General features: G+C 44.5%; 1 long non-coding RNA gene across 1 annotated transcript; it reads right to left on the bottom strand.

The window, feature by feature from the left end:
* Positions 1-534: 534 nt before the first annotated feature.
* On the bottom strand, positions 535-6,002 carry LOC123288062 (uncharacterized). The gene is made up of 3 exons (XR_006531567.2): positions 5,698-6,002; positions 4,118-4,312; positions 535-684 (listed from the first exon to the last, which is right to left on the bottom strand). It is a non-coding gene; the product is annotated as an uncharacterized lncRNA (long non-coding RNA).
* Positions 6,003-11,659: the final 5,657 nt, after the last annotated feature.

Here is an 11,659-nt window from a genome sequence, read left to right as displayed (position 1 = left end):
GGAGTAGTTGATGCCCAGGAACGTTATTTAAAAACAGTAAGTCCTCTCCCGATGGAAGAGGTGGCTACTTGCTTCTGCACCTGTCTCCCTCTCCAGACTCTTCTGTTGATTTTCTGTTGACATGGCATCCAACACAGTGCCCAGCGCACAGCAGGTGTTCATGCAGCATTTTATCCCAGCGAGGGGAATGACCAATCCTTTACAGCCCTGGCATTTAACATAGTGCCTGGTGCATGGTGGGTGCTCCATAAATATTTGATGACTAGGTGATCATTTCTATAAGGACAAGTGACGCTTCCTTCTCTGACCACGTGTCAGAGGCCACCACACCACAGGAAGCCCACAGTGGTCACCCACTGAAACCCAGAAATCACCACGCACCTTAGTGGCTGTGCCACCACCACCAACTGTCTCCCTCACCTGCGAGCATTCCTTGGAATCATCCATAATCAGGACTGAAAGCAACATGTTCCCGATTTCCATATTACGAGAGGGAGGCGGGGCTCGCCATAAATGATTCAAGACGCGTCAAACGACAATACAAATGATGCATTTATTTGTTTTCGCCTCTCCGAGCTGGCTTGCTTTGTTCCAACTTTCTCCTTCTGGGGGGTTTCTTGAATCCTCCTTTTCTCTTTGAACTGGGTTGGCTGATATTTTATTCATTACGGAATTTAATGAAGCCTGCAAGGGAAAAGAATCTGGGTTGGTGTCGACAATACACTGGTTAACATAACTGTGTAGACAGACCTTAGGACTCCAGTTGGTTCCAGAAAGTTCTGGTTCTTCTTCTAAGTTGATTCAGTCATTGGGGGAGGCAGCAAGGACACAGCATTGAACAGACAGACACCATCCCTGCCCTCGTGGGGGCTGACCTTCTAATTATGACAATTATTGTGAGCCTGGGGAGGGAGGCATAACCCTTCTGGACCTCTCCTTTCTGGGAGGAGAGACACCATTGGCCATGATGCCAATTCCTACTTCAACGGAGGTCCCAGGTAGCCCATTTTAATCGGTTTTCCGACTTGGAAAGGGATGAACAAAACCATCAAAAATGTGCATCTTCTTTGATGCTATCGTTGCACTCCCAAGAATTTATCCTAAAGGGACACTTAAGAATACGCGCAAAGGCTCAACCACAAAGGTCTTCCTCTTGACCTCTTTCACAGGGGAGAAGAATGGAAAACCTTTATCCGTGCAAAAACTTACAAAGCGGCTACTGTTGTGAGCTCCAACTTACTGATGGGGAAATTGTGCAAGAGAAGCAAGCTGGTGGGCTGGCTCCAGAGTCTGTGGCCTGAAGCTCTGCACCATACACTCTTAGGACAAGCTTCTAGGAAACTCTGAAAGGATGTAGGCAACAGCAGGACTCTGTTCGCTGGATTACAGGTGGGTTTGATTTTTTCGTTTGGCCTATGTTTATTCTGAGTTTCTAAGACCATCGATTACTTACAGACCCTGCCCAAAATAAAAAGTAAAGAGAAATCAATCAATCAGTCAATTGGCTGTGCTATTTCAGCATGTCTTCTGTTGTGAATGAACCACCCCATGTCACAGCCACAGTCACTCATCCCCAGACATTGTGGCCAGAGGGGACCCCAACCTGAGGTGTCAGCCGGAGCGTCCATCTCGGTCCACGTCCACATAGCTTCCCAGTGCCATGTGGGGCTTGCAAAATCAAGGCAGGTTGCATAAGAGTGGCTCGCCCTGGAGACAGGCGGCTGTTTATCACCCCTGAGTTATTTTTATTGGTCTGTTAACCGAGCTCTCCAACTTAGGAACTTCCTGGGGCTGTAGGGAGCTCTGCAGCCCCTGCAGAGGGACGACACGGCTGGCCAGAGCAGGGCGGGGCCTCGGCATTGGATTTTGCAAGGAGCCCCGCGTCCAGAGTCAGAAAAAGGTGTCAAAATGAGCTTGGCGCCTGACCTGGCATCCTGAGTTTGACCCCTGGCCTGGCATCCCGGGCGTTTACCAGACCTGCCTGGTGGAGGTGATGATGGTGATGATGATAATGATGAGAATAAGGCTGACGATACCAATAAGGCAGCCAGTCCTTGCTCTGTGGACTGTAAGAATGACCTTGAGGGCTGGAATTGTGCAAACCGATCTTAACAATCAATGGAATAAAATAAGATTATTTTGTGACCTTTAAAATTTTCCATCAAAACACTGAAAACTCTCTTACTGTTGGTTATGAATGTTTAAAGAAATTTTAAAAATAGTAAAACTAACATGTATTTAGTATGGCTTAATTTAGAACATTAGGAACCTTGAGAATTGAAGTGTCGTATTTCTTTGTATAAAATCATCAAGTGTAGTTTGAACAGTGCCTGCCGCCTTCTTCTCACTGTTTAACTGATATTACAGAGGGAGCATCTTTTATAAGCCTTGGCAAATTGTCATACTCCTTTCGAAGACTGGATCTGTGTCCAGTATTTTCTCCTTTGTGCTCTCAGTGTCATGAAATCTATCTCCGAGAGTTCCTGCTGGCCTCACTTACTCTGGACAGTCATCATCCTTTTCATCACAATGACTTCCCTCATTTCTGTCAGTAAATCTGTCTTCCTCCAGTGGCAGATCCAGAGCCTTTTAAGTGGAGACAGTGTCAACATTCCCACGATCATCTATTTCTTCTGTAAGCCTGTGATCCTCTGATAAGTGGTTATATCAACTTGGCTGGGCCATGGTACCCAGATATTTGGTCAAACATTATTCTGGATGTTTCTGTGAAGGTATTTTTTAGGTGAGATTAAAATTTAAATCAATAGACTTTGGGTAAGGCAGATTACTCTTCATAAGATGGATGGGCCTCGTCCAATCAGTTGAAGGCATTAATGGAAAAAGACTGACTTCCCCTGAGGAAGAAGGATTTCTGCCAAGAGGTGGCCTTTGGACTCGAGCTGTGGCATCAACTAGGTCTTCAATCTGTCAGCCTACCCTGCAGATTTTTGACTTACCAGCCTCCACTACCTGTCTATCTATCTACTTATCTATCTATCTATCTATCTGTCTGTCTGTCTGTCTGTCTATCTTTCTAGAGAGCGTGTATACATACCATATGTGTGCATCATAACTTTTATTTGCATTATCATAACTGGCAGATAGATGGCATATAGATAGATGGATCATAGATGGATAGATAGATAGATGACAGATAGATAGATAGATAGATGGTAGATAGATAGATGATAGATAGATGATAGATGGCCTGTTGATTCTATTTCTCTGGAGAAGCCTGACTGATACGAAGACCATCGATGTTCAATTCAAATTTCGTTTCCAGCATCATTTTTCATTTCTGGGCTATGCTGCACTTTCATCTTTGTTGGCCACTTCCTTCTTTTTAGTGTCTCTTTGCATAAAGTGTCACATGGGGTGTCACTGAAAGACAAGGAGGCGACACAGCTCACACTTCACTGTCCATGTGTGAACTGAATAGCAGATGCTCAGGAGCTACTCACTAGCCGCCTTTGAAGGAAGTGACTCAGTTGGTCACTGATCGTGGCGCACGTCTGTTATTTACCCAGCGATTTGTGGGCTGAAGAGCTGGGAGCAAACTTTGTGCTTTGTGTAAGTATTGACACAAGTGAAATTTGAACGATGTTGTTGGGGGCCCGTGTTACTTTTTAAACATGGTGACTGAAATGCATGCATATCCGAACCACGCAGAGGCGAGCACTGAGGCGGTAAGAAACAACAGCTAACACTTCGGAGCCCTGACTTCCGGCCAGGCATCAGGCCAAACCCACACTGACCCCTGATCCCAAGCCCGAGGGCTTCACGAGTATTAACTCGTCTAAGAGATTTAAAATGCTAAAATCAGTCACGGGGCCGGCCCCGTAGTGTAGTGATTAAGTTTGTGCACTCCGCTTCAGCAGCCTGGGGTTTGCAGGTTCAGATCCTGGGTGCAGACCTACACACCACTTATCAAGCCATGCTGTGGTGGCATCCCATATACAAAACAGAGGAAGATGAGCTAACAGATGTTAGCTCAGGGCCAATCTTCCTCACCAAAAAAAAACCCCAAAAGACAAAAACAACAAGCAGGGACGAGGCTAGAGCTTCAGAGACAGCTGCTTGCTTCATCCTTGTGGCTCTACCTCACAGCATGAATTACCTGGCAGGGGCCCATAGTGCTGGGCGTTTTGTGTCTTATCCATTCTGACTTCTCCATGATCTTTTAAACCTCCAAAACTTGGTTGTCCCTGTTGATAAACTCCATCCATCCTCAATTGGAAGCCCAGATTTGCTACCTACTGGCCACGTGATCTTGGGCAGAAGACACGGCCTTCCAGAGCCTCAGCCTCGCCATCTGTAGAAGGAACGATCAAGTCCTAAGGATCAAATGAGATAATAACACATGTGAAGTGCCCTGTAGCCGGCACATGGCAAGGACTCAATAAACGATAACTAGCCTCGTTGTTACCAAGCGGACTTTCCAATCCTTACACAGAACTGGAATCGTTTTCCTCCTCCCTCCCCAGCAGACTGGGAGCTACTTAAGGAAGATGAAATTTTCCACCTCTGGCCTCAGCTCTCAGCACAGTGGCTGGCAGAGAGTAGGTGCCCATTAAATGCTTGTTAAATGAGGGAATAAAAACCAGGAAGAGTTGTTCCCAGCCTGCCCGTGTTGGATGTAGCTGCAGATAATAGCCAATAACATTTATTGAGAACTTGCCATGTGCCAGGGACTAATGGTGCCAGGCCCTCCACGTGCATGAGCTCGCTCACCATCCAAGCAGCCCTATAAGGTGGGTGTTGTGTTCACCCATGTGTTTAGGTTACAGAAAGGCAAGGCTGGGGTTTCAACCCCAGTCTGTAGGACTGTCTGTCACACGGTCTCTGTCCGGCAGGGCCTGGCGGGGCCTTGCCAGGCCTTACTGCCTCCCACCGAGTCCCTTCCTTCGTGCCTCCGCTCTGTGCAAACTTGCCCAGCCCGGGTTTCATCGCTCCGGGCTCCTCCTCTGCGGCTGATAATGGGTGGTGCTGGGTTACTCAGCTGAACAGCCCTGCACTGTCCCTTGACCACCCAAGTCACTGCTGAGGCAATTAATTAGGGACCAGACGTGGCCGTGGGACGGCTCATCTGTTGCTGGATCCAGCCGTTATTTAATTTTTTATTGTCCTTCAAGTTTTCACAAGCGGTTTGTTTTGTAAGCTTCTCTTACACTCTCCGAAGTGACCCCCCCCCCCCCCGCCCCGACTCTGGGCTTGATGCTCAATAGGTATTCCAGAAATTCTTGTTTGGTTTAACTGCTGCATCATCTCCCTGGCAAATGGAACACTGTGTACCTCTAGAGACAGAAGAGAGGGAGAGGACTTGGCGGAGGTGTGTGGGCAGCCCAAGGCCCAGGGCCACTCCCCCTGTCCATCCCCTCTCACCTTCCAGCATCCAGCGGACCCCGAGAGCACCAGGGAGCCACGTTTGAAAAGCCCTCGACCATTTTCTCAATCGGCTGACGCGTCTGTTTTCTATGAACTTCTTGAGAACGGCCGGGATGAACAAGGAAACACCAAGAGCTTGGAGCCAGACTCAGTTTACTTTCTGGCTGCTCCTCTTACTACCTGCTTGACTTGTAGTGAGCCCCTCAAACCTTAACCTTGCTGGACCTCAGAGTCCCCCTCCGCAAAGTGGAGCTCATCGGGAATGCCCACCTGGCAGCATTGTTGTGATGATCAAATGAGCAATCGAGTTACCTTGTAAAGTACAAAACAGACGCATGCGTATCTTCCTCCCACAGTGGTCTGTGCGTAGTAGGCGCTAAATAGATGTTGGATGAATGTGAGTAAATTGACAGATCTTGCTTCCCAGGGAGCTTCAGGAGCAGATCGAACGGTGGAAATCTCAGGCGCAGTGATAGGCCTGTGGGTGATTCAGGGGTGCGACACTGGCCATTCTCTGCGCCCCTCCACTTAGCTCAGTTGCACTGTTACTACTGTGTTTCTGTGGCAGACGAGTCCCGTGTCCATAACTCTTTGGGTCCATGCTGCAGTTCTTCTCCAAGAAAGAGAAAGAGGAACTAGTGACTTCTCAGGCAGCATCATCGCACCCCACTTCCCAGCCCCCCTCCAAGCTTCCTTCTCTCCTTGGCCTGTGTTGGGTGGAGCCAACTTCCTGTGGCTGCAGAAAAGGAAAACTGGACTCCAGTCTATGCAATTTTAGCTGCCCGGGATTTGCCAGCTTACAATAGGTGATCTATTCAAGTATGTTTCTTGTGAGAAGCATTAACTGAGCATTTACTATGTGCTAAGAATTTTACGTTTGTTTGTTAATCCTCATAACAACTCTGCAAGATGAAAACCATTATTAACCCCATTTTACAGATGAGAAACTGAGGCTTAGCAATGAAAGGGAGCCAGGAAGGGGCTGAGCCAGGTTCTTGGGCCAAATCTGACAGGCTCCCTTGTGCTAACCACTGCCCTGAACTGCCCCTAATGCCTAAGCCTCTCTCAGGACCTGGTGCACATGCGTGGTCACTTTGTCATGGTCTGGGTAATGCTCACACTTCCCATGGGGCTCCCAGGTTGGTCCTTTTAAAAAGAGACAAAATGAGCTATGACAACCCGAGACTCTGACCTCATTTCTGAGGATTTCCCAGCCTGGCTCACTGTGTTTTGCAGCTGGGCTCCCCCTGGTCCTCTGAGGGGCCTTGGACCTCACTCTTAAATTTAGGATTCGACGCATAATGATGGGTCACCCATATTGTGCCACAGACTGTGCAGGGCGTTGGGAGTATAAGTATGGTCCCTGCCTGCAGGGGCGTGACATCAGGGACAGAAAAGCAAACAGCCGATGGTCTTTGGGACCAAGGCCCTGTGCTGTCTCGTGGGGTCGAGCCCACACCCACCAAAGGAGACCCATAGAATCCCAAAGCTTGGCAATCTGTCCTTCCCTCCCGTGTTAGCTATCTGTTGCTGCATAACAATATTCCCACAAGCTTGAGGCTTCAAACAACACATATTTATTATCTCACAGTGTCTGTGGATCCGGAGTCCAGAGAAGGCCTATCCTGGCCTTCTGCTTAGGATCTCTCACGAGGCCACAGCCAAGCGGCTGGCTGGGGCTGCGACCTCATCTGAGGCTCAAATGGGCAAAGAGCGGCACGTGTGGAAGGAGGGGGCAGAGGTGCCCATTAGGGTCTGGCCTCAGAGAGAATAGCTAGAAGATATACTTTTCACTGAGAATCCTAACTCCCACTGGCTTTTCTACACTTTACCGGGCTAAAAGAGCCCTCATCTCCTTCCTGGCCTTGCCTTACGTTACAAAATATCCTCCTCCCTATGCAAGTTAAGAAACAACGAGATACTATTTCATACTCATTAGATTATCAAAAATGAACAAAATCTGATGATTCCAAGTGTTAGCAAGAATGTGATGAAATTAGAACTCTTATTCGTTGCTGGGGGGTCGGCAATTGCTGGCAGATTAGGAACTTGGAAATATCAAGTAAGACTAAAGGTACGCATACCCCACCCTCAGCAAATGCATTTCTAGATGATACCCTAGAGAAAACCTCACATGTGTACACAGAGACATGCACAAAGATGTTTGTTATAGTGTTCTTGATAAGAACAAAACTCAGAAAACAACCACTGTCTCTTACTAAGAGGGTAGATTAATAAACTGTGATTTATTCACAAATTAGAATACTTTTCAACCATTCACATGAATAAACTAGGTCTCAAAACACATATAAAAGGGCAATTATGAGAGAACAAAGCAAGTTACCAAATGTTATATATATGGAAGTGCTTCCAGAATGGGAGAGAAAAGGCCTCGAAAATTCTGCTTCTCCATCAGTGCAATGAGAACACTATCGAAAATTGTCAAAATCAACTTTTTTAGATCTCCGGATGTTAATCAAAGGCTTACAACAACCTAAGGGTAATTTTTTATTTAATGGCTGAATCTCAGTGAGAATCGTGAGCTTTGCAATGTTTTAACTTACCCTAATCCCAGCCTCCTCCCCAGTTCTGTGGTGGCCTTGAAAACCAACAGCCTTACAACTGTGGTAGCTGCGAAGACCAGAAGTCTAGCAGCCACCGAGCAGTCAGATGGGTTCAGAACTCCCCAAAAGTCTCTTCTCACATCCCCAGAGAATTGTCACCATTTGACTTGTCAGGCAACTTGTGGGAAAGCTCCATTCTCAGGATTTGTGTTTATCCGACCTGACTCAGAGCTCACCCAGTTCCACCCCCAGGGTATTTGTCAAAGGCCGTCAGCAGCAATTCTTGAACATCACAATCACCTGAGGTGGTTTTCCCATTTGGGGCTAACAGAGGCTGACCAAACAACTGGAAAGAAAAAACTGGGCTATCAGCTGTCCACAGGGGGCTTGGAAAAGCTTTGATAGAGTCCCGGAAATCTAGAAGGCCATGCACACATGCAAGGCTGTGCGTATGCCCGAGAAATACTTGAGAAGACCCTCATCTCTCAACTCGGCCTGACCTCGAGGATCCACAGGAGCAGCAGTGAAGGCTAAGACAGTTATAAACTGCATGCCACAGCGTGGAAAGTATGCCCCAATGCACACAAAGGCACTCAGCAAAAGCTGGGAGACCAACCGGTTCAAGGCATTTAATAAAATTTTTGTCCAATAAAAAGCTAACCACTAAGATAACCCAGCAGAGATTTCAGTGGCCATGCACAACAAAGAATAAAGACTTTACGGAATTAGTCCAGGAAAGTCACTAAACAAACAGTAACGACAACAAACAGCAAACCTGGGGAGGAGGGAAGTCTGATTTCCAGAGCTGTCACATTACATTGCCAAAAATGTCCAATTTTCAATAAGAATATAAGACATTTGAAAAATAGGAATGTATGGCTTATACACAGGAATCAGTCCCCTTGGAAGCCAAGACATTGGACTTACTAAACAAAGATTTTAAATCAGCTATTTTAAATATATTCAAAGACCCAAAGGAAACTGTCTAAAGAATTAAAGGAAAGTAGGAGATCACGTATCACCAAGTGCAGTTATCAATAAAAAGACAGAAATTATATAAAAGAACCAAATAGGGGGCTGGCCTGGCAGTGTAGTAGTTAAGTTCATGTGCTCCACTTCAGCAGCCTGGGGTTTGCTGGTTCAGGTCCTGGGCACAGACCTAGCACTGCTCGTCAAGCCATGTTCTGGCAGCATCCCACATAAAATAGAGGAGGATTGGCACAGATGTTAGCTTAGTGACAATCTTCCTCAAGCAAAAAGAGGAAGATTGGCAACAGATGCTCTCTCAGGGCCAATCTTCCTCACAAAAAAAAAAAAAGAAAAAGAAAAGAAAAAAGAACCAAATAGAAATTCTGGAGTTGAAAAGTACAATACAATAATTAGAATGAAAAAAATCAATAGAGGGACTCAACAGCAGATTTGAGCAGGCAGAAGAAAGAATTAGCAAACTTGAAGACACAAAAATGGAGAGTATCCAATTTGAGCAACCAAAAGAAAAAAGAATGAAAATAAAAGAACAGAGCCTCAGAGACCTGTGGATACCATCAAACATACCAATATATGCGTAAAGGGAGTTCCAAAAGGAAAGGGAGAAAAAGGAGCAGAAGGAATATTTGAAGAAGAACAATAGTTGAAAATATCACAAATTTGATTTTTAAAAAATCAATCTGCACATCCAAGTTGAAAAGCTCCAAGTGGGGTAAACTCAAAGAGACCCATATCCAGACACAGATTGTCACAGACAGTCAAACTGTCAGAAGCAAAAGACCAAGAGAGAATCTTGAAAGCAGAGAAAAGTGTCTCACCATCTCAATAAGATTAACAGGGAATTTCTTACCAGAAACCACGGAATTCGGCAAGCAGTGGGATGAAGTATTCAAAGTACTGATCGGAAAAAAACTGCCAACCAAGAATTCTGTATCCAGTAAATCTAGTCTTGAAAAGTGAAGATGAAGTTAAGACATTGAGAAATAAACAAAAACTAAGAGTATTTATTGTTAGCAGACCTGCCCTACAAGAAATACTAAAGGGAGTTCTTCAGTTAAAATGAAAGGATACTAGGCAGTACTTTGAATCCACACAAAGAGATAAAGAGCATAAATAAAGATAATTACATAGGTAAATATAAAATGAGACATAAATACATTTTTCTTTTTCTTTCTTATTTAAAGGACAACTGCATCAAGTAATAACTACAAACCTGTGTTGGTGGGTTGATAACGCGAAAGGGGTAATTTTTTTTTCACATTATAAGACAGCAGTAGCACAGAGGAGGGGGGAAGGAACAGAGCTATACTGAAGCCAAGTTTTTGTATACCACTGAAATTAAGTTGGTATTAATCTGAACTATATTGTTTTCAGTTAAGGTGTTATTTTCAATCCCCAGGCCAATCGCTAAGAAAGCAACTCAAAAAATATAGAAAAAAGTATGAACAAGGGAATTAAAATGGTGCACTGGAAAATATCTATTTAACACAAAAAGAGGCGGTAACAGAGGAATAGAAGGAAAAACAAGACATAGACACAGAAAACGAATCGCAAAATTGCAGACGTTTTATCATTAATTGCACTAAACTCCACCTTAGTAATTATAGTAAATGTCAGTGAACAAAACACTTCAATCAAAAGGTAGAAACGAGCAGAATGAGCGAAAACAAATAATCCAACTATACTCTGACCACAGTAGACACACTTTGGATGCAAAGATACAAGCAGATTGAAAGTAAAAGGAGGGAAAAAGGCATGCCACGTACACTGTAGCCAAAACGGAACTGAGATGGCTGTACAAATATCAGACAAAATAGACATGAAGGCAAAAACTGGAAGTGAGACAAAGAAGGACAATTCAGAATGATAAAGGAGTCAACCAATTAAGGAGATAGAATCATTATAAACATATAACAGAGCCCTGAAATGTGTGAAGCAAAAACTGACAGAATTGCAAGGACTAGATTATTCAATGATAATAGTTGGAGACTTCCAGACTGTGCTTTCAATAAAGCAGAAGACTGACAAGGAGACAGAAGACTTGGACAGTGCTCTGAGCAGACTAGGTGGCACAGACATCTGCAGAGCACTTCACCCAACAACAGAAGAGAATGGTCCTCTCAAGTGCACATGGAACATTCTCCAGGAGAGACCATATGTTAGGCCACTGAAAACTCCTCATTAAATTTTAAAGGATTGAATTTGTAATTAAAGAAACTTCCTATAAAGAAAAGCCCAGGCACAGATGGCTTCACTGGTGAATTCTGCCTAACATTTAAAGAAAAATTAACACCGATCCTTCAAGCACTCTTCCAAAATATAGAAGAGGAGAGAACACTTCCCAAATCACTTTATGTGACCAATATTACTGTGATCCCAAAACTAGACAAAGACATCAAAAGAAAACTACAGACCAATATCTCCTATGAATATAGATGTAAAAATTCTCAAAAGGAAACCAAATCCAGCAACATATGAAAAGGATTATATACCATGACCAACTGGGATTTACCCCAGTAATGCAATATTGGCTTAACACACAAAAAAATCAATCACTGTAATATGCCCTATTAATAGAAGAAAGGGGGAAAACCACATTATCATTTCAATAGATGCAGAAAGAGTATTTGACAAAATCCAACAGCCTTTCATGATAAATAACATTCAAAAATTGGGAATGGAAGGGAACTTCCTCAATCTGATAAAGGGCGTCTATGAAAAAC

This window comes from Equus asinus, chromosome 8, assembly GCF_041296235.1.
Source record: "Equus asinus isolate D_3611 breed Donkey chromosome 8, EquAss-T2T_v2, whole genome shotgun sequence".
Taxonomy (NCBI): domain Eukaryota; kingdom Metazoa; phylum Chordata; class Mammalia; order Perissodactyla; family Equidae; genus Equus; species Equus asinus.
Note: the sequence above shows the minus strand (reverse complement) of the source record. Positions and strands in the feature narration are given on the sequence as shown.